Source organism: Strigops habroptila, chromosome 9 (assembly GCF_004027225.2).
Source record: "Strigops habroptila isolate Jane chromosome 9, bStrHab1.2.pri, whole genome shotgun sequence".
Taxonomy (NCBI): Eukaryota; Metazoa; Chordata; class Aves; order Psittaciformes; family Psittacidae; genus Strigops; species Strigops habroptila.
The window spans coordinates 20,864,086-20,887,780 of record NC_044285.2 but is presented as its reverse complement, the minus strand read 5'-3'; the positions used below and the strand labels follow the sequence as shown (position 1 = coordinate 20,887,780).

At 47.9% G+C, this 23,695-nt stretch overlaps 2 long non-coding RNA genes across 6 annotated transcripts in view; both read left to right on the top strand.

Annotated features, from left to right (window-relative positions):
• Positions 1–23,695, top strand: part of LOC115612822 — a 41,558-nt gene that overhangs the window by 10,369 nt on the left and 7,494 nt on the right. For 2 of the 4 annotated variants that reach the window (XR_003993166.1, XR_003993163.1), the window contains exons 1-4: positions 8,366–10,266; positions 13,802–13,898; positions 19,627–19,720; positions 22,996–23,090. This is a non-coding gene — a long non-coding RNA (uncharacterized LOC115612822). Of the gene's footprint in view, positions 1–240; positions 927–8,365; positions 10,267–13,801; positions 13,899–19,626; positions 19,721–22,995; positions 23,091–23,695 lie in introns of those variants that run through there. The other 2 variants (XR_003993165.1, XR_003993164.1) reach the window with 2 other exon arrangements.
• On the top strand, positions 3,760–5,802 carry LOC115612824. Of its 2 annotated transcripts, none has more exons than XR_003993170.1 (3): positions 3,760–3,849; positions 4,353–5,468; positions 5,560–5,802. It is a non-coding gene; the product is annotated as an uncharacterized LOC115612824 (long non-coding RNA). The 2 variants fall into 2 exon arrangements; XR_003993169.1 differs by lacking the exon at positions 5,560–5,802 and having other exon boundaries at positions 4,353–4,525; positions 5,291–5,395.

The window sequence follows — 23,695 nt, the reverse complement described above, 5'->3', positions numbered from 1 at the left end:
AAAGACCTGCTAACACTGCTCTTGTTCTGAATATGATGTCGGGGATCTGACCTGCTGCAGGAGTTGGCTTCACTGTGCGAGCCCTGCAGTCACAACAGTTGCCTCATGACACTCCCAGCCTCAGCGGGCACTCCTGTCCATCCAGTCGGCTGTAGGTGGCATGAAGGGGTGGAGTTGGTAAGGTTTTAGGGGGTGAGGCCTCGCTTCATGTGTAAACCTGAGGACTGTGTTGATTTTCAGGTCAGAGATCACAACCAGGGCTGTGCGCTGGACAGAAGAGGCTTCTGGACCTCATAGCAGCTGGTTGAGGAGGCTCTCTTCTCAGGCAAGTGCTGTAACAAATGGATGGTGTCTGAGCTGTGGGCTGATTTGTGTCCTCCTAGGACAGGGAGCAGGCTGCAACCACCATTTTAGTGGCTATCAGACACTAAAGACCTGGGCCAAATGCTCTTCCCCACTTCTGAGGTTCATTGGAGAATTACTTCAGCCTTGAGGGCTCCCTGGGCAAGGGAATAAGGGTTGTCAGAGCCTACCTCATCAAGCTGCAGTCTTCAGTGACTTTATGTGTCCAGGATGCCTTTGCCTGTGGCTCTGTTGTACCATCTGGCAGCACAAGACTGCCCTAAAGAACACAGAGGGAATCCCTCTCAAAATGGCCTTAGCTTTGGCATGTTTGACATGGGTCTGGACTGGGAGGAGCAAACTGGGCTGTGTTTGTCTTCTAAGACCTGTGGGGAGCATAGATGTGAAATGTGAAACGCCAATAGTACTGCTGCTAATTCTCATTTATCCCAGTCCATCCTTCCCTCCCACAGAGGGACGAGGAGGCAGAAGCAAAGTGTTTACACATGTTTGGAGTGTGGAAAAGACAGCTCATCTGGACTGAAGTGGATGAGGAGCAATCCCAAGCACCCTCCAGCTGGCAGGTCTGCACTGGGGTGGTCTCTCAGGGACAAGGTGTGGGAAGCTGGCTCACCAGAGCTGCCACAGCAGCAGCTGAGCTCAATGCTTGTTTGCCCCACAGCGCACTCTTCCCTTGGCAGCAGCTTGGAGTCTATATCCCTTCTCCCTGCCCACAGGATTGCTTGCAAGCTAGAGGGAGAAGCTGGTGTCAGGCCCCACAAACATTTGGGTGTTTTCCAGATCTCTCCTATTCTCTGTAGCAGCTCTTGACTTGCTCAAAGTCAAGGACATACATTAACTCACTGTTTTCTCTCCCCCACGCAGCACGTTAGCTGTGTCTGGCTCTGAAATGTGCTCAGCTTAAGCAGTAAGTGCAGGTTATCTGCAGGTGATGGGAGACTTCTCTGGCTTTTTTGGTGATAGAAATAGTATCATAGACTCATAGAATGGTTTGGGTTGGAAGAGACCTTAAAGCTCATCCAGTTGCAACCTGCAACCTTCCGCTAGAGCAGGTTGCTCCACGCCCCATCCAACCTGGCCTTCTTTATTTCTCTTGAGCCAAGTGGGGATGCTGCAGTGCTGAGCTTGCTTTGAGCATCGTGCTTCCAGATCCTTGGATCATCCCCACTGCTGGGAAGGGAGAGCTGCTCTCGCCTGGCATGTGCTCAGCTCTCTTGCCAGCGTGACCAGCTTATAGGTAAGCTATAGCTGACCCTTAGCTCAGACAGCCCAGGCTTTTAGATCCAGGACTTGGTCCCTAAAGCCAACCAAGCCAGCAGCAGTTCTGATGCTTGCACAGAAGCAGTGGCACAAGTTGTAGCCCTCCCAACAGACCAAAGCTCCTGGGCTGGAAGAGCTCTGCTGCCTACAAGTGTTGCTATGGCCGTGGCACATCTTCCTCCTGACAAGCCTGGCCTGCAAGGAGGCATGAAGCAGGGAGTGATGTGTTGTGATCCCCTCTCTCTGGTGACCACCAGCAGGTCTCCAGTTCCTGCAGGGAGCCCTGTATGGGGCAGCAGGAGGAGATGGTCCCTTCCCAACCAGCAGCACTGCTCCAGAGGCGGAAAGTTCCAGCCAGGCCAGCACAGGGAATGGGAGGTGACTTTCATCCCTTGGTTGCTTTGTTCATTGTTTAGGTAAGCGGGTGGAAGAAAGACTTTGCTGGCTATGTTAAGGAAGTTATTGTTTAGTTGAAGGCTTATATTTTCCTTTGGGAAGAAGACTGTGTTTGTCTTTGGGGGGGATATTGTGCAATGGCAGTTCCATTTTAATGAGTTGCTTTATCTTTACCTTGGCTTCATTTAACCAGAGAACGAATTTCTGAAAGGAGAATTTAAAAAGAGAGGGAGAGAAAAACCCAAACCCACAACCCAAATCCTGGACTGGGGCTGGGATTTGGGATCTGTGCTTCCATGTGTCCCTGATGTGTACCTGCTTAACAAGAAAAGCTTTTACCATAGAGGCAGAGGATGTGCCTCATTGCTTTCTCTCTCTTCCCAGCCTCACCATTCACTTTAGGGAATGAATGAAGGAAGTCTTTTTATCTCTGTGGTGGGATTAATGGCCATATGGAGATGAACTGAATGTATAATGGCAATATGGAGATGAACTGAATGTATAATGGCCTGTTTTCCAGGAGAAGAGCCTGTACCAGCAGCATTTTGGCCCAGATGTCAGTGAGGGCTTTCTCTCTTCCTTCTTTCTCTCTCCTCCCTTCATATCCATCCTCTTTCATTCACAATCTCATGGGGAGTTGCAGGGGGAAGGCTCCCACCCTGTCTCCAGGTTGCAGCTGCTCATAAGGTTGGGGTGATGTTGGGGCTCTTTCAGCTCCAGCTCTGCCTCGTCTCCACTTCTCCCCCCTGAGCTGGAAGGTGACGTTGTGACAACAGCCGGCAGGCAGGGACAGGCAGCTGGGCTGTGGCAAGTTACAGGTCAGGGCAGGGTTTGCTTTTGTGCAGCCATAAGGAGAGGAGCCCTCCCGGTACAAAGAGAGTTCAAAATGGCTCCATTGAAGCCCTCCTGGCTGCACAGAGCTCTGGGAGCGCATTTGAGGCCGGCAGCCCTTGCTGGCAGGCTGCTGCCCTTGGGGCAGAGCTGGGTGACTTCTGTCCCCTCCGTTTGTGGCGAGGGCGCCTCCCCGCTGCTCGAGTCTGAGTGAGCCGGGGGTCACTCCCACTTCAAGCCTTTTCCTTTCCCCCTTCCCTTTCCAGCTCCTTAAACAACAAAGGTGTTGAGGGAATTTATACCTCTGCCTGGTAACAAGACAGATCAGTGAGACGCTGCCACGGTTTTGTGAGGGCTCAATAGATTTTTATTGCTTTTCAGTCCTTGGGTTCCCAACCTTCCTTTGGCTTGTAAATTGCTCACAAAATGCAGACACAGCTCCTATTCTCTGAGTTCCTTTGATGGTTTTATTTATATCTCTTGCTTTGTCTTGTCTTTTATTACAGGGAGACTGCAATTAATTATTATCCCATCAGCTTCTATTTTGCCTGACAGTACAATGCAACACACAGTGTCCAACCTTCCTCTGCCCCTGTGTGCACGAGCGGGCAGCTATTCTCAGGAAGAACAAAGGCTCTGGCAGCTTCAGAAAGGGACGTGCTGCTAAAGGGCAGCTTAGGGGACATCAGTAGCACCAGCAAAGCATGGCTGTGGTATGGCTGAAGTGACCAGACATCCTAATTTAGTCGTGATGCTCCTGATTTTATTTCCTCATCCTAAGTGTATGTGAGACTATCACTCTTTGGGCAGGTTCAGGCTCGTGGTTAGAGCAGAGGCTCTGGCGTCTTTTTCTCCCATTTCTGATTGACAAGATCTTTTTGTGTCTTACCCCTTCTATGAAATAGGAATTGTGCCTGTGAGGTGTGTAGAAGAGACCCTGCTTGTTCAGTGTGGGCAAAGCCTCAGTGGGAAGACCAGAGGTGCACAGTCCAAAGAGAGGTGAGCAGCAGCCTGGAACAATCATAAATCTAGAGAACACTTGCCTGGGGAGAAGACCAGAGGAACTGTCAGGTTTTGGGCAAGAGACAACTTAGAGGACACCTGGGAATGCTGGGGCAAAGAGGGAGGGATGGGTCTGTTACATCCTTAAGGGAGAAGAAGGACAAGAATGGACTTAATGTACAGTGAGGGATGGTCAGTGTAGATGCTGGGGAAGTGCTAAGAATAGTGATGGTGTGAGCAGATTTCCTGGGCTAGAGAGGGAGAGTCTCCAGTGCTGGAGCTTCTTAGGAGCAGTTTTGGATCCTGGTTTGTGAGTGTATGTGTCAGAAAGAGGTGCTTCTGTGCACAACCATGCAGGAAGAATAATGACTGAAGACCTCAAGAACAAGTATGTGTTAGACTGAGGAATGTTTGATGGTGATTTCAGGACTCATTTCCTATCCAGTCTTTATCACCAGGTTCTGTCCAGGGAACATCAGCTTTCTCTACGTTCTTTGCAGGGCTGAGATGGCCGTCCTGGCACTAGAAAACCAGCAAAACTGTTTTCATCTTTCCTTTCTCTTCACATCTTGCAAAACTGTTTCTTTGCCCTACAAGCCCCTGGATGGCAGAATGCTGTTGCCAAGCAGTGCTGGTGATGAGATAAAGATGTTTTGACAAGATTCAGTGCCAGGTGCGTGGAAACTGCTGTTAAACCAAATGTTTGTTCCCTTCACTCTTGCTTATTTCTCTCATCGTTTCATTTGTCCATTTACTCCTCATTTTGGCAGCCTTTGGCAATGCAGCTCTCGGTCTGACCTCCCCAGACCAGCTAATGACCCTGGAGCAGAACCTCTGGGCCAGTGTCCTTGTGAAAATGTCCATATAGTCCTTTCACACCTGTGTCTTTTCCTCTTCTTCCCAGCAGAGTCCACTCCATGCTTCAGAGGAAGCTGTAAAGTTGGGCTCAGAGAGATGTTTCTCACTCCTGTCCTCCACAGATGACATGTGCTCACTAGCCCACGTGGCTACCAGCCATTACCTGGGTTAAGTGTTTCAGGCCAAGTGCATGTAGCTGGGGGGATCCATAGGGAATGAAGGGCAGGTCTGGGCAGGGAGGACAGGCAGGCAGAGCTGGCTTTGCTATTGCTGCTGCTGGGATGGAAGTGCCAGGGTTTGCAGGGCTGAGATGCTGAGTTGGCTGGTAGGAAACTGGCTCGAGTTTTGGACTGTCTCAGTTTACCTCACTCAGTCAGCCTTTCTGAGAGAGCAGATTGACTGGCTTGGGTGCAGTCCTGCTCAAGTGTCCTAACCTGCTCCTGAGAGTGAGCTGGGATGGTCTTGCAACCCTGCCTTGTGTTGTGAGAGATTTGCTCAGCTCTGCATTGCTTCAGGTCTCTCTCCCAAGCTTAGAAGATGAAGCTAAAGGTAAGAGCAGTAACTCCATGTCTGATTCCAGGTCTCCCATTTGAAAACCTCGAGCGAGCTCTTCTTCCACCTCCACCCCAGCTGCATTTCTACTGAATCCATGATTACTGTGATAAAATTGCAACTAAATCCTGTCAGCTCTGAAGCATGAACTAGGAGGGTTGGTCTTTACATCAGACATGTAATTACCTGTCTACCAAACTGAAAATGTACGTGCGAAAAAAGAGAAGATCTCTGTCAAATGAGAGAAAGGCTATCATTTTCCCCATTATTTTTTGGTTTGTTTTCCTCTATTCACAGCACTGCTGTGCTTAATCCAATAGGAACCTGCTCCAGAGATCAGTCTGCCTGAATAGCTACCTTGTTGCTCCTGACCCTCAAGTCTGTGGAAGGACATAGGACTTCATGTTTGAAAACCCTGGAAGAAAAACTCTCAAACCTGCAGGATCTTAGAGGCAGAGAAATCTGTTTTCCTGCATAAGAAGAGTGCATTTTTGTGGTGACTGAATACTGCATTGCAATCAGAATGGCCGAGCTATTTGTTAAATGCAAGTTACTTAAATAATTCATTTTTCTTACTAATTATGCAGTACGTGCTTAGCTTCAGTGATCACATGTCATTAAAGAGAACAGTTTCTGCAGCACTGTCATGACTTTGATGGTGCTGATTGAAAAGAGACTCAGATTTCCTGGTAGTCTACAGAGCATGTGTTAAGGGATTTACATGGGGTGGCATGTGCTTGAAGACAGACCTTGGCCTTAGGCAGCATCACCTTATTTCCTAGAGGTCCTTTGACTTGACCAAGGTCCCAGGTTATCAAAACTGCTTAATTTTAAATAGGTGCTTAAAAACTTTTGAAGTCAATGATGCTTAAATACATGCTTCATCCTAAGTTACATGCTTGAGGCTGGTTAGGGATGAAGCCTCACTGATACCTGTCCTTCCCCAAGGACACATCTTATCTCCTTGATTAACCAATCCAAAATAACAGGCTTGAAACATGTTGGTGACTCTCACTCTTTAGCTCTTTATAAACACAATAGGCAAACCCCAAAAAGCATGAAGTTTTTTTGCCCAAGAAGCTAAATGAGAGTATATGTAGGAGGAAAATATATCATCTCTGGCTATATTATTTTACCATGCCAGCCAGTGGAAGCCTTACAGAGGATTAATATATGGGGGAAAAGGCTTGGTTTTCTGTGCATGCTTTAAGGACTGGAACTCTGTTCTGCTTTTTAACTGTGACCATTTAATAACTACTTGACTTACTTTGCCCTCAGCAGGATGTTGCACGTAGCTTCTCTGCGTTGAAGAATACAGTTGAAATTAAGAACGTAATAATGATTCAGTTGGTAACAGACAATTCCCAGCAGCCTACCTGTGGAGTGGACCTTTGGAAGCATCTTCAGTACAAGAACACTTCCCTAGACCAAAATTAACCTTGAGGTGTTATGCAGTAAGTTCCCAAGTTATCTCCTCAGCAGTCCTTAAATCCCGTGTGAAAAACCTCTACTGAACGTTCAGCCAACAGCAAAATGAAAGGAAGTTCTTGCCTTTAACAAAAACAGTTGGGAAATAGATTTAGTTGTCTGGTGGACCCTGAGAAATGCATGAGTTGGTCTCTGAAGAGTTCGGGATTTAAACATACGAGTCACACTCGAGGTGGGAGGGGAAGGTGGCTCTGAGAGGAAGGTGACATGCCTAAAGGTGGCACAAGAGGACAGAGCAGAGCTGGAATTATACCCCAGGCCCCCAGTGCAGCTCCTGTGCGCTGTGTCAGCAGCAGCCCCTGTGAGCTTTGGCTGCTCCTTGAGGTTTAACAACTGCAGTCAGATGTGGGCAACTCCTGCGTGGAAGGACATTATTACCTGCAAACCATCATGTCTTGCAGTGTTCAAGGCCAGGTTGGACAGAGTCTTTGGTGACATGGTCTAGTGTGAGGTGTCCCTGGCCATGGCACGGGGTTAGAACTGGATGATAGTAAGGTCCTTTCCAACCCAAACAATTCTGTAATTCTGTAGGGGGTAAAGAAACTAAGAAACCATTCTGCATACCCGGAGCAAATGCGGAGGCCTCCTGAACGGCTTCTCTGGACTTCAGCTCAGTTCTTGCAATGAAATCTTTCCTGTCAAAGCCTCCAAGCCAGCAAATTCCCTCAGAGCCCTGTTTCATTGGAGAAAGATCTCTCTGTGATTGTAATGTCCATCTAGGCTGCAGGTCCCAACCGACACTGGAGCGAGGGAAATGAGGGTTCAGCTTGTGTGAAAATTCTCAGGTGCCTTGGGGGGAGAACAACAGGTCTTTCTGCCTCTCTGAAAACACAGTCATTGGACCTGACTCTCCTGTTGGGCAGAGATAGGACAAGAAATAATGGATTTGGATTGCAGTGGGAAAGATTTAGGTTACACGGCAGGAAATTCTTCCTTTGGTGGAGACAGTTTGGCCATGCAATAGCTTTTTTCTTCTTGTTTTGGGGTTTTTTTCAGTAGTTTTATTAGATGTAAAAGGTGATGATGCTGTTTGGGGTTGGAAGCTCCCAGGGTAGAACTTAGTGTTCCTGCTCCACACTCTCTCTTACCCAGGGTACTTCATCAGCGTCCAGAGCAAATGAATGTTGGTCTTAGGAAATCTTCATGTACAGTGAGTTTGCAGCTGGGCTTTTTAGAGAGATGAAATTTACTGTAACAGGAGTGAGTCAGCATGGATATATTGCAGGTAAATCATGTCAGACTAATTTGATCACTTATGCTAATGAAATAACTATTGGTCTACATAGCATAAATCTATCTGCTTGTCCGGAAGGTTTGCAGAAAATGTGGTGTGATGGATTATAGTAAAAACTCCCTGCTTGTAGGTTAAAATAATCTGTTCTTGAAAAGGGTAAAATGCTGGCAAGCAGCAGAGCCAAGGCTTGTAGCTAAGGGCGAGTGTCAGCACGGAGGTGACTGAGGAGCAGATCCTCCACTGGGGCTCTTTAATATTTGTATTAAAGATTTACACACGCCGCAGCATGGAGGGTCATTAAATTTGCAGATGATACAGAGCTAAAGGGATCAGGCAGGACTTATTGGGCTTTCCTTGCAGAGAAATTGCTTTTTGGCAATATAATCTTGCTAAATGATGTAAGGAGGCTCAAAACTGTAATATCTTGACTGGACTAAGATGCTCTGTGGCAGGTACAGAACTGGAGGTTCTTCTCAGTGGAGATGGGGGGGTTTACATCATGAGGTGTGGTTGAGGTAAGGGATGAGAGGAATCACCAGCAGAAGGACAGAGAGAGATTTTTACTTCATTTTTTAATGTTTTGAGCCCTTAATACACTCTCACCATAAGCTGTGTTTGATAGAAAATACTGGGGTGTTCGTGTTTTATTACAGCATAAAAAGTATATATTCTATTTGGCCTTGTTTTATTATAGTATATAAAATATATATTCTCTGGGTAGCCGAGGTAGCAATTACATCTGAGCAAACTTGTATTTACGTCTCTGTGTAAGGACCCACCCTCCACCTGCAGTGGAAGGAGGGGGCTGGGTAGGAACAAAACCTTATTCTCGTGTGTCCACACATTGAAGAGTTAGCTGGGAGCAGATACTACACTTCCAGCTGCTGTCCTGTTATAGCACACAACAGTGTTGATGTGTAGCCGTATCCCAGCCATGTTTAGCTGTGTAAATACTACTCGTACCATAGCTATCATCTGAGCTACTGAACTTCACGTTCATCTAGGTTTCTGCTCCTCATTACGCAGCGTCTGGGCAAGGTCTCGCCAGTCCAAGGCACTTCTTCAGCTTCAGCACGCTCCCATTGCGTGCAGGGGAGCTGAGCTGTCCAGCAGGACACTCATGCTGCTTCCCAACAGCTTTTCTCCCCGTTTTGAAGAAGGATGTGGTGACTCTGCTGCTCCAGTGACAGTGTTAGATATGCTCCTCTTTCTGGAAAACCACGTTCAGTCTTTGGAAGATGTGCTGTAAGTAGTGGCTGATTTCTCACGTGAGACTGTGAGTAGTGGAAGAGTGAAAATAACAGGAGAGTGGTTTTTCTGCTATTTCAGTCTCTGATTTAAATCAGCTCCTGAGGCAGCATTCGTTTCTGGGAGGAGAGTGATGCGTTTGGGTTGAGATTTCTGCAGTGGGAGCAATCTTCTGGCATAGTGAACACTGCTATTTCAGAGTTAGCAGAGATGTTTAAAGGTGGCCAGTTACACTTACAGCACAGTAAGTCACACTCCTCATATCTGCACCACTGAGAAGCTGAACTGTAGATCCCCCTGTTATCATTAATGGAAAGGCACAGATTAAAATGTAAACCACAAAATAAATCCATTAAATAAACCAAAGATCGAAGCAAAGAAGAAATGTGAAATCCTCTTGTAGGAGTTACACCTCCTTCTTACTTCCAGTTCAAAATCAACCAGTGCAGGAGAATTTAATGATACCACTGTTTAGTGAAATTAGACTTGACAGTAGGCAGTTACCTTTTATTTTGGTTGGTTAGGATTTGCAATTGTTTGACACTCCTTAGAAATCACAGTAACCTGTTTTAAGGGCAGGCAAATTAAGATTCCCTCTCTGTGTACAACATTACTCATCACACCACAGCTGCATGCTAATTGGAAAATAACTAGTGGATGAGCATGTCTCACACAAGCTGTCATCTGAGCATGGCAGGTAACGTACCAGAGCTGAGCTCACACCGAATTTGCTCATACACACAACAGCTAACTAAAAAAAACCTGCTGCAGGAAATTAATGCTACAGAAACTTCTCAGATGCAAAAATAAGTCTTAATCTGAAATGATCCTGCTGATTTCTTTTGGGGAATTCACCTGATCTCTCTTCCCTTCAGTGCCCCCAGCATAGGAACACATGGTTTCCTACCTGAACCTCAGCCCTGGCTGTTTTTATTCAGAGCCTGCTGTTGAGTTAGAGGAACCCTGGGGTTTGCTGGGCCAAGCCAGGCTTCCAGGGAGAAGACCTCTGAAGGCTACACACACGAGACGACAGGGTAAGCTGCAAGCTCCAAGCATACCACCCTCCATCTCCTACTAGAGCAAATCTTGTTTAGCTAAACCAGAACAGAGTAGAATGGGGGAAAACCTTCACTAATTCTTACAAAGGGGCCATGTACTGCAAAGGGCTGTACATGAAGCATCATGAGGTCTTGCAGGGAGAGAAGCAGATGCAGAGAGGGGCTTCCTACTGGTTACACGTGCATTAGGAAGCAGCAAGGTGTAATGGGAGCAGATCTGTTTGGTGCTGGTCCACTATATGCATTTTGGGGTGATTTCCTTGGGATGGGCCTGGTCTGGCCCCATAGCTTGGAACATTCAATGGCGGCTGAGACATGCTGTGTGGGTCTCTGGAGCTCATCTTGTAATTTGGATTTGCATGAACGGAATCCAGTTCTGCGGCCTGGGCCTAAAGGTGGTAAGCGGGGAAGGGCAGGAGAGTGACCTCAACCAGGCTGTGCTGCTCCAAGCTAAACCAAAGGCTGATAGAGGTGTAGAAGAGGCTGCAGGAAGCTGGTCAAACCAGGCTCTCATTCCTGGAAAATGATAATGAAAGTTTTATTAAAAGCCAATAAAACAGGCTGTACGTGTCCAGATTACCGAAGGTTAATGTGAACATGCACAGCCTGTTTCATTGTTTTTACAACATGCTCCCTCTGAAATGCTTGTGTTCTGGGGCAGCAACACTTTGCAAGCAGTAAGTTGCTTGTTTCATGATGAGCGTTGCTGCTGCGCTGGAGGGAAGGGACAGCACCGTCTGGGCAGGCTTTGGATCCACTGAGAAAACTTGGAACTCCACCTGAGATCCAAGTAGAAAAGTTGCCTGGTTCCCACTGAGGGCTTGAGCTTTAGGAGCCAAGGGGTGGTGTGCTGTGTGGGGCAAAGAGAGTGGTGAGAAGCGTGGTTCACCCCCCAGCTGTCACATGAGTTTCCCTCTCAGCTTGGTAGGAAGATGTACAGGTAAGATCAGCTTTATCAGTTTATTCTCTGCAATGCATTCACTTATTTTAATCTCTCTTTGTATCACACTGCCAGAGTCTGCGTGTTCCCTGCGTTTTCAAACAGATGAATTTTCACTCCGGACAGCTTAGCTTGCAAAACCAAGGGAAAGGTGGAAAAAAACCCCCTTCTGTGTCAGCATGATGATTGATCACTTCTTATTGTTGCTCAGATGTCAGGTCTGGATTTGAAAGAGAAAAGTAATATGCTTATTTTATGGAGTTACTTTAGGAGGGAGACCTGAAGGAGGAATGTAGAGTGATGTAAGACAGGGCTGGACAGATCACACAGGAACCAGGAGAACAAAAGCTTCCACTGTTAAAGAACTGGGAGTTGGTGTTGGATGAAGCAGGGCCTCCCGCTGTTCGCTGCTCACTGTTGCCGTGGCCAGGCTGGCATCACTGTGCAAGGGGAAATGCAGGCAAAGAGCTAATCTATTGAAACAGAAGGGCAGACTTAGCTTGAGAAGATGAGCATGCTGAGCTGGTTTCTGCTCTGTTACATCCTGAAACCTCACTGATAGCTGCACAGCTCCCCAGCTGTAACTGGGAGCAGACAGGGGTTCTTTATGCATTTTCTCCAGAGCCAGGCTGGTGAGGATTTGGTGAGGACTGGAGAAACTGATACTGAGATTTTCAGCTCGGCAGGAGGGAATCCGTGTTTGTTTGATTTGGGAAGAGACAGCCATATAACTTACAGTATGCAAAGCTTAAGCAGTGGAAGTATCCCCCTGAGCATAGTGTAGAGTTTGAGGCAGCTAGGAAAAGTCTTTCAGGCTGTCCCAGCCTTTCCACAGTGCTTCCTCCATTCTGCCAAAATCCCTGCTCCAAACCGTTTGTGCAAGAACCAGACTCCAGTCTGGTAATCTAGGAATGACACCAGCCCTGTTTAGTCTGACAGCCTATGTATTTTCCCACAGAAGGTGAGCTAAAGAGCCTTCTGACAACCAGCTCATCTCATCATTTCACCCAGTTCTCTGACAAACTTGTTCCAGCATGGAACGGCCTTCACTGCTTTCTGTTCTATTTCAAGGTTACATTTCTAATTGCTGCCTTTTGCAGATGTCTTGGAAGAGGCACCGTGGTACCCAAAAGCCCTCTCTCACAGCTGCCTTTCCCCATGAGTAGAGCCTGTAGCAGTAATCAGATCCTGCCTCAGGCATGTGTTTGATAAGCCGACAGGTTTGGGCTCCTGCCCTTCACAGCTCCTTCCTTGGAACTGTTTCCAGCTCCATGGCCCTTCTTTGGCTTTGCCTGAATCTCGTCTGTGTTTTCTCTTTCTCTATAAAGGAAGCGGTGTAGCCTTAACACCAGGGGAGGTTTAGGTGGAGATGAGGAACAATTCCTTCCCCAGCGGGTGCTCAGGCATTGGAACAGGCTGCCCAGGGCAGTGCTGGAGTCACTGGCCCTGCTAGTGCTCACACACCGTGTAGCTGAGGCCCTCAGTGCCATGGGTTAGTGGTGGCCTTGGCACTGCTGGGGCACGGTTGGACTTGATCATCTTAAAGGTCTTTTCCAACCTGGTTGATTCTATGAGTCTATGATTCGATGAACATGGCTTCCCAGCAGCTTGTCACCGGAGCTGCACGAGAAGGAGCTCTTCCTTTGGGGGTCTGTGATTGCCCTGTCTGGACATCGAGGGGTCAGAGGAGGCCCTTTTATACAGAGCTCCATGGTGTCCTCTAAGTCCTTTTCAGAGCAGCTCCTTCCCGAGGCAGCATGCTGTATGTGTAACCTGCATTTCTGGTTTCCAATGGCTTACCTTGTGTTTTGCTTTTTCAATCATGTTTCAGTGGATTGTGGCCAGCTCTCAGTTATTTCAGATCGCTGGGTATTGATAGTCCAGTCCTGCTTCTTGGTTCCCTGTTGGCATCTGCAGACTTGGCCACAACAAAGATTTAAACAGCATCATTTAGATCATTGATAAAAATAGGAAATAAAAGGGTAATGGGAGTTTCGCTCTTCTTTTATCCCAGGTATTTTTACCCAGTGTAATATTGCTCTACGTTTGTTGAATCGTGGCTATTGGAACATCCAGTAAATATGCCTTTGAAGAATAGCCAGTTTCCAGCAATGCCTTCCACCTTAAATGTATATTCCCAGAACATTATGCTGGCAACTGAGGTTGAGGCTTGGGAAAACAGAGCAGTTAAATGCATAGGGGTGTGCGTCACTGCCTGGTGCCAGGTTGTTTGCACAAGTGTAACCAGATCTTGCCCTGTGGTATTGAGGCAACTTGCTGGTTTGTACATCAGCACTTAACTCCGTGGCCTTCAGAGGGCCAGCAGAAGGTTTTCCCATGCAGACTGCAGCAGTTTCTGGGCTGGAGACACTGTTGTTTCTGATGAACTTTTGTTCCTGGCTTCATGAGCTGCCCAGGAACCTGCTGCTGGGTTGAAGCTCACCACAATAATGCAACTTTGCTTCATGCCATGGGGTGGAGAGGAAGTCACAGCCATGCGAGGTACTTTCCTTGCAGTGGTGCCCACCTCGTTAAACAGTGTTACCACACATTTTGAATGTTTCTTTTCAGCTACCAGCTTGGATCTCAGCGGGGTGCAGGCTGCTCTCGCTGCTGTGACGCCAGCTGGGTCTGCAGCCTTATCCAGAGCCAGTCCAGGTGTCTGCAGGTATGTGTCAGGGTTCCCAGCAACGCAGAGGAGGCCCCGGAGCTGCTGCGAGGGCTGGAGCAGCTCTGCTCTGGAGCCAGGCTGAGAGAGCTGGGCTGGGGCAGCCTGGAGAAGAGAAGGCTCCTGAAGGGGAGACCTAAAGGGGCTCCAGGAAACCTGGAGAGGGACTTTGGACAAGGGCCTGTAGGGACAGGCCAAGGGGAATGGCTTTAACCTGCCAGAGGGGAGACTGAGATGAGACATTAGGTAGAAGCTCTTCCCTGTGAGGGTGCTGAGGCGCTGGCACAGACTTTTCCCAGGGAAGCTGTGGCTGCCCCATCCCTGGCAGTGTTCAAGGCCAGGTTGGACACAGGGGCTTGGAGCAACCTGCTCTAGTACGTGTCCCTGCCCGTGGCAGGGGGTTGGAGCTGGAAGAGCTTTAAGGTCCCTTCAACCCAAACCAGTCTGGGATTCTATGATTCTGAGACCTGTTCTGCAGTGCTCAGGCAGTTTCTGAAACTAATGGGGTTTCAGGCTCTGTATCAGCTGTGAATGGGGAAGACACTGATGTAGTAGAAAGATACCTTCGTCCTCCTCACGTTTTATGGGTTGCTCAGGACCTCTAATGGATGTATCCTTGGAGCTCATTTAGGGGCTTATGAGGTTATGGGGGTTGCAAATCCAGGAAATTGTTCATAAATATTCCCTTCACCCTTTAAATCTAGACTCAGAGCCACTATCTCCTGGCCTTGGGAGGTGTTGGCATGGTGGGATCTGCACCTTTTGCAGAGCTTCATAGGAAGAGTGGTGTCACTGCTGCAGGTAGGGATGAAGGCAGCTCTTCTGCCAGCAGCTGTGTAGGAAATCTCTTTAAAGAAATGACTCTCAAAATCTCAGAACTGCTCAGAGTGCTCCAGCCAAATATCCCCAGATGGGTACAGCAGAGCATGAAGGATGCTGCTGGTATTCAGAACTTGGTCTTTAGCTACACAGGACATGAAGCATCCGGCATGTTTGTACCTTTGGGGAGAGAGCTACAAAGAAGCAGGGCAGCCTTCAACGTGGTAGCAGGAGCTCTCTCCTGCAGGGCTAGATACAGAACAAACAGTCGTTGTTAGAAGAAGGGTTATGGCTGGGGAGCTGTGGGCATGCCAAATAAATGAGAGTCCCTTTTGGCAGGAATTGGGGAATGCTTCTGACTGTACACAGTTACAGCTTCATTTCAGGCCTATTGCTCATGGCATATAGGCAGGAGAGAAGAAGGTGGGATATTGGCTGAAGGTAGCTCCCTCAGCTCAGTGCAGCCGGGGGAAGCTTTGGGCAGCCTATCCCCCATCTCTGCTTTTCATTATTGTTTTTATAGCCAGAAATAAGAACTTTATTGGCTTTCTTCATGTCCTGTCAGATGCCCAGTCAACATCTGGCGATACAGCAATTCCCAGGAAGTGCTGACCTAGTGAGACCCAGTGGAGCAAGAGGTGCTGAGGAAGGTCTCCATTTTCCCCGCTCCCATCCCTGACTGCCCTTTTAGTTATCTTCCCAGCCAAAATAGGATGTGTATCCCCACCTCACCCTTGCTACCTGCCTAGGTTTCAGAGCTCCTGTGGCTGGAAGGCACTTGGGAAAACATCTAGGGCACAGAGGATAGGGGCAGGAGGAGATGGGATGTCCTGGAAACTGCTCCTGGACCCATGGTACTGATAGCGAGGGACTGAAGGAGGCCACTGTGTGAGGAGGAGATATGACAATGGATCAGAAAGGAGCTTTGGACCATGTGCAGTGCCCAGCCAATGTGAGAGGGACACACACAGCAGGGCAGAGATGCTCAGCTCCTCCTCCTCCCACATGCCTCTGGATTTGCACTTATGGACTTGGAACTTAGGCATAAACATACAGGGATCCTTCCTGAAGGGGTTTTGGTAGCGTTTCCTGCAGGTTAGAAGATTTTAAGATCTAGCAGAAGATTGACTAGAGAGGAACACACTTTTATTTACTTGTGTGCATTGTGGACTCATAATAAAATTGAGGTGTAACAAGCCAGAGGCAAGTTTTGTTCTGTTCTGAGATGAGCCCATGTGCAGCTGCTCAGCAGGTCCAGCAGGTTCCTTGTCAGATCCCTGGGCTCCCATAGTGGATGTCTGGAGCCCCCTTTTCCCACACGGGCCTGCACTGCTTTCTCCCTCAGGTGTGGGTGGCTTGCTTTGTGCTGAGCTGTGGTACCTACCTTTCCACAGCTCCCTATCTCCGAGATTCAAGCTCCAGGCCACAGTCAGGGCAGTTCCTCCCTCTTCTCTGCTGGAGTCTTCTCCCCACATTTGGGTCTTGTTTTGCTGACCACCTCCATGGGAAGTTTCCTCCTGCTCCTGGGGCATTCTTGTTCCTCCAGTCACTGTCCTCTCCCAGACCAGCTGCTGTTACATGCTCTTCTGCCCACATATCCTCCTTGAGCTCTGCAGCCCCTCTACAAGCTCTTTTGGAGCATTCAATCTTCCCAAATGCCCTGCCAGGTGCACAGAGCGGGTATCTTTGGTTCTCCTCAACTCCAAATCTGCAGTGGGAGATACAGAGCATTTAGAGACAGGGTCCTGGGCAAACTGTGTGATCAGATGCCCACTCGTGAGCAGATGCCATGAGTGGGAGCTGAAGCATCATAATCCAGCCCATAATGCTCCTTTAAAGACATTTCAGCAGCTCAGTGAAGTTTCCACGTGTGTGATTTCTTTCGCCCCCTTTGCTTTCATGGTCATTTAAAACAAGTAGGGTGAGCAGAGCAGAGCAGAGCAGTGTGATAACCACCAGTTCACTCCCTCCCCATGGGTCTCCCCATCATTTGGTGATTCAGTGGCAGCAGGGGGAACATTTATGGAAAGGGAGGTGGGAGTTTCCCCCAGAGATGACAGTTCACAAACCCGGATCCCTGAGCACCTAAGAGGAAATATTGTGCCTTGGCTTTTTCTTTGAAATCCCATGGATGTGGTGAAGGAAGCATCAGAGTCCAGCCTTAGAACAGGAGCAGCCACCCGCTCCCCACTTCTGTGGCGTCCCCGTTCCCATTGCATGTCTCAGTGCCCTCGTTGTTCTGGCATTGTCAAGTGTGGATGAAGACCAATGTTGGGGGTACATTTCACGCTGCTGTGCAAACACAGTGTGAGATGAGGAATTCAGACCCTTAGACAAGGAGACAAGAGTGGGTTTTCTCATAATAAAGAAAAGCAGCCAGATCTGGGCCTGCCAATGCTCCCCACTTCCCTAGGAAGTTCAAACAAGCCCAAGCTTTTAAACTGGCAGAGAGAATACATTATATTTATTTAATCCCCCACACAAATCCTTTTGGATCTTTATTTTTTGCATTATTTTTTGCATTATTCTCCCAACCTCTGCCTTGGTGGGTGACTTTTCCAGCTCTCCCCTGTTTGACCGGCTGGAACTGCAGAGGTGGCGAAGGAGAATGCCATGTGGTTTATGTGTTTGTGAACAAATAATAGTGGTACCACATTTCACTGGAAAAGCATGTAAAAAGCACCCCAGGAGGGAAAAAAAATGACAAGTAGCCAGATTTTCAGCAGTCCGAGCTTTTGCTGTCCTGCAGGAAAACACAATGTGGGGATTTGTTTATTCATGAGCAGCAGTAAATAATGCGTGCTCACCTTGAGCTCTTCTTCAGCCACTTCTTCTCCCCAGCCTCTGTGCTAGCAGAGAAAGGAAACATGTCCTGGAGTTTGGATGGCAAATTGGGGGTCTATGGCTGTTTAGCTCTTGTTTTCTTCTTGAAAAGCTGTTTTCCTCGCTTTGGCTTTGTCTTCCCCAGCATCAAAAGCCGGACGTGCATTCTGCCAGTCTGACACTGAAAATTAGTCCTGAACCATTTGCCTGAACCTGTCAGCCCCACAACAGAGCCACACATAGTGTGTGCAGGTGCTTTGGCCTGGGAAGGACACGTCATGCACGTTACTCATTTAATACCTGTATAATCTAATCTCTCACAACAGCAGCCTCAGCAGTTTTTCTTACCCCTCGTGCAGTACCTCGAGACATGTTTCCATCCCTGTGCTAGGAGGAACTATTGGCTCACCCAGCACCAGGGTGGATGGCTCCAAATTCCCTTCTAGAAGACTGACTGTCTGTCCTGTGAGCCCATAGCCTCTTCACTGGTGTCAGATCCAAAAGTTGCCCCCTTGACAGCTCCAGCTGTACTGGAGCCTCCAGCATGTGCTTTGCCATCAGAGGTTCACAGCACCCCTTTTCATCAAGGTTTTCCACTGTGTCGCTCAAGCTGAGCCTGAGCCTGGAGGCACAGAGGTTACAGAGCTTTACCCCCGCAACCATCTGCGCTCGAAAGTCATCCTGTCTTGTATAATTTTCCAGTGGGAAAGAGCAGTGTGGACGTGCCGTGCGCCTTGGATGTCCTGACAAGCCATGAGTGGCCAAGACCTGCCGAAGCGTGTTGACCAGGAGAGCTGGAAGCACTGGCTTCCTAAAACGTGTGCTTTCCCTAACACCTTCATAAAGTTTCGTGAACGAAAATGATTCAGGAAACACATTTTCAGACTGTCAGTGCTATGCATTCATCACTCCCCTGAATATGCACCAGATTGTTAATGCTTCGGGCCAAATACCATGTCTTTTTTTAATGCCTACAAAATGCAGAGCGTGTTGCTGGCTTTGTACTTACAATAATTATAAAAGTAACGGGAGTAGCTGCATTCCTATAGGCTGGAAATGGCCAGGCACAGACAAAACCCATGATTCATTGTTGCAATTAATGCTTGAGCTTGTACCTGTGATTCATTAGTCTGGCGATAGCGCTGTGCAAAAGAGCAGGGTGAGAATTAATAGGGAGACAAGTGCTGACTGTTGAGATGGTTTGAGTGCTGTTTAGTGCTCCCTCCTTGGGCTGCCTCTGCCCCTTCAGTTAAAGGCACTGATAAACCCATAGGCAGGTGGTGCAGGGTATTTATATAACAGCGCTCGGTACAAAACTTCAAAATTAAATTCCCATGCAGGTCTCTAAATAGAACTTTGAAATGTCAGAGATGCTGAGAAGAATGCTGGCTCCGGAGGAGGTTGCCGTCAGGGAGAGGCAATAGCAGCCAGATTTATACTGGGCTACATACGCAGGTGACTTTTCAGCTCTGGTGTTGAAGGGAGCCTGAAATGCTCTCCTGGACATATTTCATGTGGTGGGAGGCAGAGAAACCAACAGGAACACGTGCTGCCGATTTGTACACCTGGATGTGTCCATTGCTGATCCCTGTGGATTAAAGCTGCTCTAACTGTGATCCAATGCTAACAATAGGTTTAGGTGTGATGGCTGCAGGGGACCAGGGCAGGAGCTGTGGGCCTTTAAGCAGAACCCAGTGTGTCATTCCCCTGTGGTGCTGTGTCCACAGCCTGGCACGTGGCAAATGATACTGGTGTATGAATGTCACCTCGATGTTTCCTCCTTGGAAGTACCACTGAGCATGGCTGCAAAGGGATAGGGTACGGAGAAGAGAGCATTGACAAATGCAGCCTATTGAGATGCTGATGGAGAGAAGGAGGATGAGAGTTGTTCCACTGAGACCTGCCCAGGGAAATGCTCTCCATGGAAAGGGCTTTGGACCTTTTCCTGGAGCATCACATCAGTGTAGGGCTGCAGTTTGCCTTTTGCTGGCTTTGATCTCACAAGATATTTCTCCCTCCTCCTCCCACCCTCCTTTTCCTCCAGGCATACCCCTAAGTGAGGAACAGCTTTGTTCTTTTTTTACAGGTGACTTTGGTGGGTGAGATGGAGCAGGGGCAGCTCCCAAGAGCCTGCAAGTTCCCATGAAGCACAAACTACTCTGAAGCACCAACCGTCTAAGGTGAGTCCTTTAGCAAAGTTTCTCCTCCAGGTTTTATCCATCACTCTTTCTGCTGGCTCATTACCTCTCCCTTCTGCATATTTGTGCCTCCCACCACCCCAATTCATTTCCTCCAGTTGCAGCAGCTATTGACTGTGTGATATAGATGGGGTTTAACCAGTCCTCCTGCTGGCTGCTCCTGAATCGCTGACAAGGCCGGTTTGTCTGTTCACACATCAATCTGAAAGCACACGCAAAGTTCTATCTCAGCTGACTCAATTGTTAGGAGCTGCAACAACAGTGTCTTTGTAAATAAAATAGTTTAATCTCATGGGGCATGCCTGAGAGAGAGTCGAATAAATACATCAATATGTAAATAGATCCACAAGAGGAGGATGAACTGGGACTTTGCAAAACTGATAAAGCATCTTAGGAGATGTGTTGTCACTGTACTTCTTGCATATTCTGATGGAGCAGACAGCAATGCTAGGTTGCAGGAGAGGAAGGGAGGGAGGGAGAAGTGTGGGCACAAGCACACTGTGACTGAAATCCTTGTATGGATTGATTTGACTGAAATGTATTCCGAGGCTGGTCTAATTGCTAGTTCAGTCTCAGGCTTTGATTTTCCTCTTGTTTTCACACCTTTGCTGCTGAGTCTTTCCTGCATTTCAAGCAGCTTGATTGGGGGCAGAGCCCAGACCAAGCTGAACCTCTGTTAGACCAGAAGAGACAATACCTGTCTTTACTGAACCCTTCCATGAAGCAAAGAGGGCACGAGTCAAAGGCAGTGAAGGTCAGACTTGTGCTGGATGGGTCTCAATAGTCACAGCCTTTACTTTTTCCTGCTCTGTGGCAGCACTGTTGCACTTCCACCACACAAGTGGAAATACTGAGGTTCAGTTCATGAGCAGCAGCTCCACCTCGGGCACTTATCTGCCGATTTCCAGGGCAAGCAGAGGAGGAAAAACCTCCCCCTGCATTGTCTGGGCGCTGCCTCCCTTTCTGCAGGCTGAGCTCCAGCCCTTGTTTTGCAGCGCGCCACGGGGAGTTTTATCACCTTCAACAATGAAATCTGTCACCTTCAAGCTGCTTTATTGTGATCTGGGGACTTGTGCCCTGTCCGCTGTAACCCAGCACGGGGCTCCTGCCTTCCTCCCCGCACCATCACTTACATCTATTGATCAGGCTCCGCGCTGCAACCAGCGGCGGCAACTTCAGGGACCACATTTGTACTTGTTTTCTCACCGGGATCAGATCGTTAATTGAGCTTCTTTCTTTCTCTTTGCCTCCTTCTGTCTCGTGTGCATCTCAATCCCCTTCTTCTGAGGCTTCGCCTCCCTTTGCAGCCCCCCTCCGATGTGGAGAATAAAAGCCAATCAGACATGCAGCGTAACCCGTATTCCGGAGGTGATCCCATATTTTAAAGGAGAACAAATACACGTTTTAAACCACAATACCTTCGTGTTGCGTCAGTTATAAAGATACAGATGTTTGAGTCAGATTAACTGGTGTATCTTCTCTTGGGGAAAGCAATTTAACAGTAAACTTGGGGCACCTCTTCAGCAGCTGTGCCTTGGGTGGCACAGTGTGGTGTTGTGGAAGGCTGGACAGTTTGGCATGCCAGGATGAGATAAACTGACTTCAGGAATCTGCTTTTATTATGTGCTAAGTTCAGAATACTCCTGCTTTCCTGTAGCTTCTATTGTAGCTGCCTTTTTGCTTTAGGGAGTCAGTAGTTTCATCTGAAATGCAGTTCTGTACATTTGCATACACATTTGGACAGGCTAATTAAAAACTTACCATCAGAGTTGGTTTTGTGCTAACAATGGCTATACAAAACGTTTGTAACTCTTTGCAAGTGTCTGCGTTGGTGCAGAAATCTGAACTTTGTGGAAAATCATTTGGTCAGATCTTCAGGGTTTAGATTTTCAATGAATAATCAGAATCTGCAATAACAGATTTGAACAAAAAAGGTGTTCATTGGAGTTTCTCCACAGGGAAAAAATCTATAACATGTATTATTAAATATAAAGAGGCTTATGTCTTGTGTTTCATTGTGCTAGAGCTTATAATAGCCCTTCAGAAGCTTGAAATGGGTTTTCTTTCATTAAAACACTGCGTTCCCCTGCTGCATTCATTACAGGCAGCATATTGGCAGGTGCCTGTGCTGGGCAGTCCTGGCCTGGAGGGCTGATCCCGTCCCTCTCCATCAGCGCCAAGAGTTATTTCATAAGCAGTGGAAATACTCATTTCCAAAGTGGATGTGGAAGGGATGGCAGCACATGGAGATGGGAAGAACAGGAAAGGGGGAAGTGGATTTTCTTGGTGGCATTTTTATACTTCTGCCTCCTGAGCATCTAAGAGGGAACTCTAAGAGAGGTCCTTGGTGATGAAGGGGGTAGTTGATGATGGGTGCAGCTCTTCGCCAAGTCTCCCTCTAGCCAGTGCTCTTAACTCTGACTGTGCAAGTCCCTGCCCCTTATGCATGTGGACATCTTAGGAAGCGCTAGTGGTCTAGGGCTGGGAACACAAGGATTTCCAGCACCACCAGCAAGGAGCTGCGGGAAAAATCTCATTACTCTGCATCCCTTCAACTGTTGGATTTGCCAGAAGTGGGACTTGCAGGCCAGTGCTCCAAAGCATTGCTTTGGCAGCCAGGCAGTCTTAGAATAAAGAAATGCTTCACTCATGTTTTCATTCCCCATGACTGAGTTCCAATATCCAAAATGGGATTACCAGAAGTGAAATGCAGTTAAATTTTGCCTCTGCTGATCTTCAGCAGCTGCTGTTCCAGCTCTGGGTCCCTGGAGAGCTCTGGGGATACAACTCCACACTGATGTGTTAGTCTGATATTCATAGGATCACAGACTGGTTTGGGTTGGAAAGGACCTTAAAGCTCATCCAGTTCCAACCCCCTGCCACGGGCAGGGACACCTTCCACTGGAGCAGGTTGCTCCAAGCCCCTGTGTCCAACCTGGCCTTGAACACTGCCAGGGATGGGGCAGCCACAGCTTCTCTGGGCACCCTGTGCCAGCGCCTCAGCACCCTCACAGGGAAGAGCTTCTGCCTCAGAGCTCATCTCAATCTCCCCTCCTTAATAGTCCTGCCTTAAACCTGTCCTAAGCCAAGGCAGCCAACTACCATACCCGACTGGAGAGGTTTTGTGACGAGCCAGTGGAAGCCTTTCCTCCAGCCCATACAAATATGTTCTGCACGATAAAAATAAGCAGTAACGCAAATATCGTACTCTTCTTATTTTTTTTCTTCTTTCCCTGTCTTTTTTCCCTTTCCTTCAGGAAAGCAGGAAGAGGCAGGAAAGGACTGATGCTATCGTACCGAGGGCTTTTCCTAAGATGCCTGCTGGGAACGCTTGCTGTATGTCTCTCTTTAGGTAGTAGCTCTTTTGATTTTCTCACTGCCTCGCCAGTCACACTGAGGTGCCTAGAGAAGGATTTGCTGATGCTTATGAAATCCATTCTCCCTTGAGATTCTGCTCTTTCTATCTTGATAAACTTTTAATTCTTGCTTTCTAATAACACCCAGGGACTGTGTTTTATGGCTTTATGAGGATTTGGTGATTGATGTTCATTTGTGCTTGCAGGAGACCAGTAACCTCATTTCATTTTTGACAGAACATCGCGGGAAGCGTCTGTATGCTTTGCCTTTCTTGGTCACGTATAAATGAAAGACAAAGTAAAGCAGATATAATGTGTCCAGACCTGTCAGCCTCGCTCACTTGTCCTCTCTCACCACACTGCTGAACTTCTGACACTGTTTCTCTCCAGCCTGGCACATGGGCACGTGTTTAAAGGACACAGTTGGCTCATTTTTGATATCGTTCCATTATCTTGGTTTTATTCTTGGTTCTGCACGCCAGCATCAGGGATGTTTGGAAGTAGCTGCTCTAAGTTGGCATGGGAGTAGATTGCTTAAATATTACCTCACAGAGTCAATGTAAATTGAGAGCAGATAAGAGTTGGACCCCAAATGCCTTTT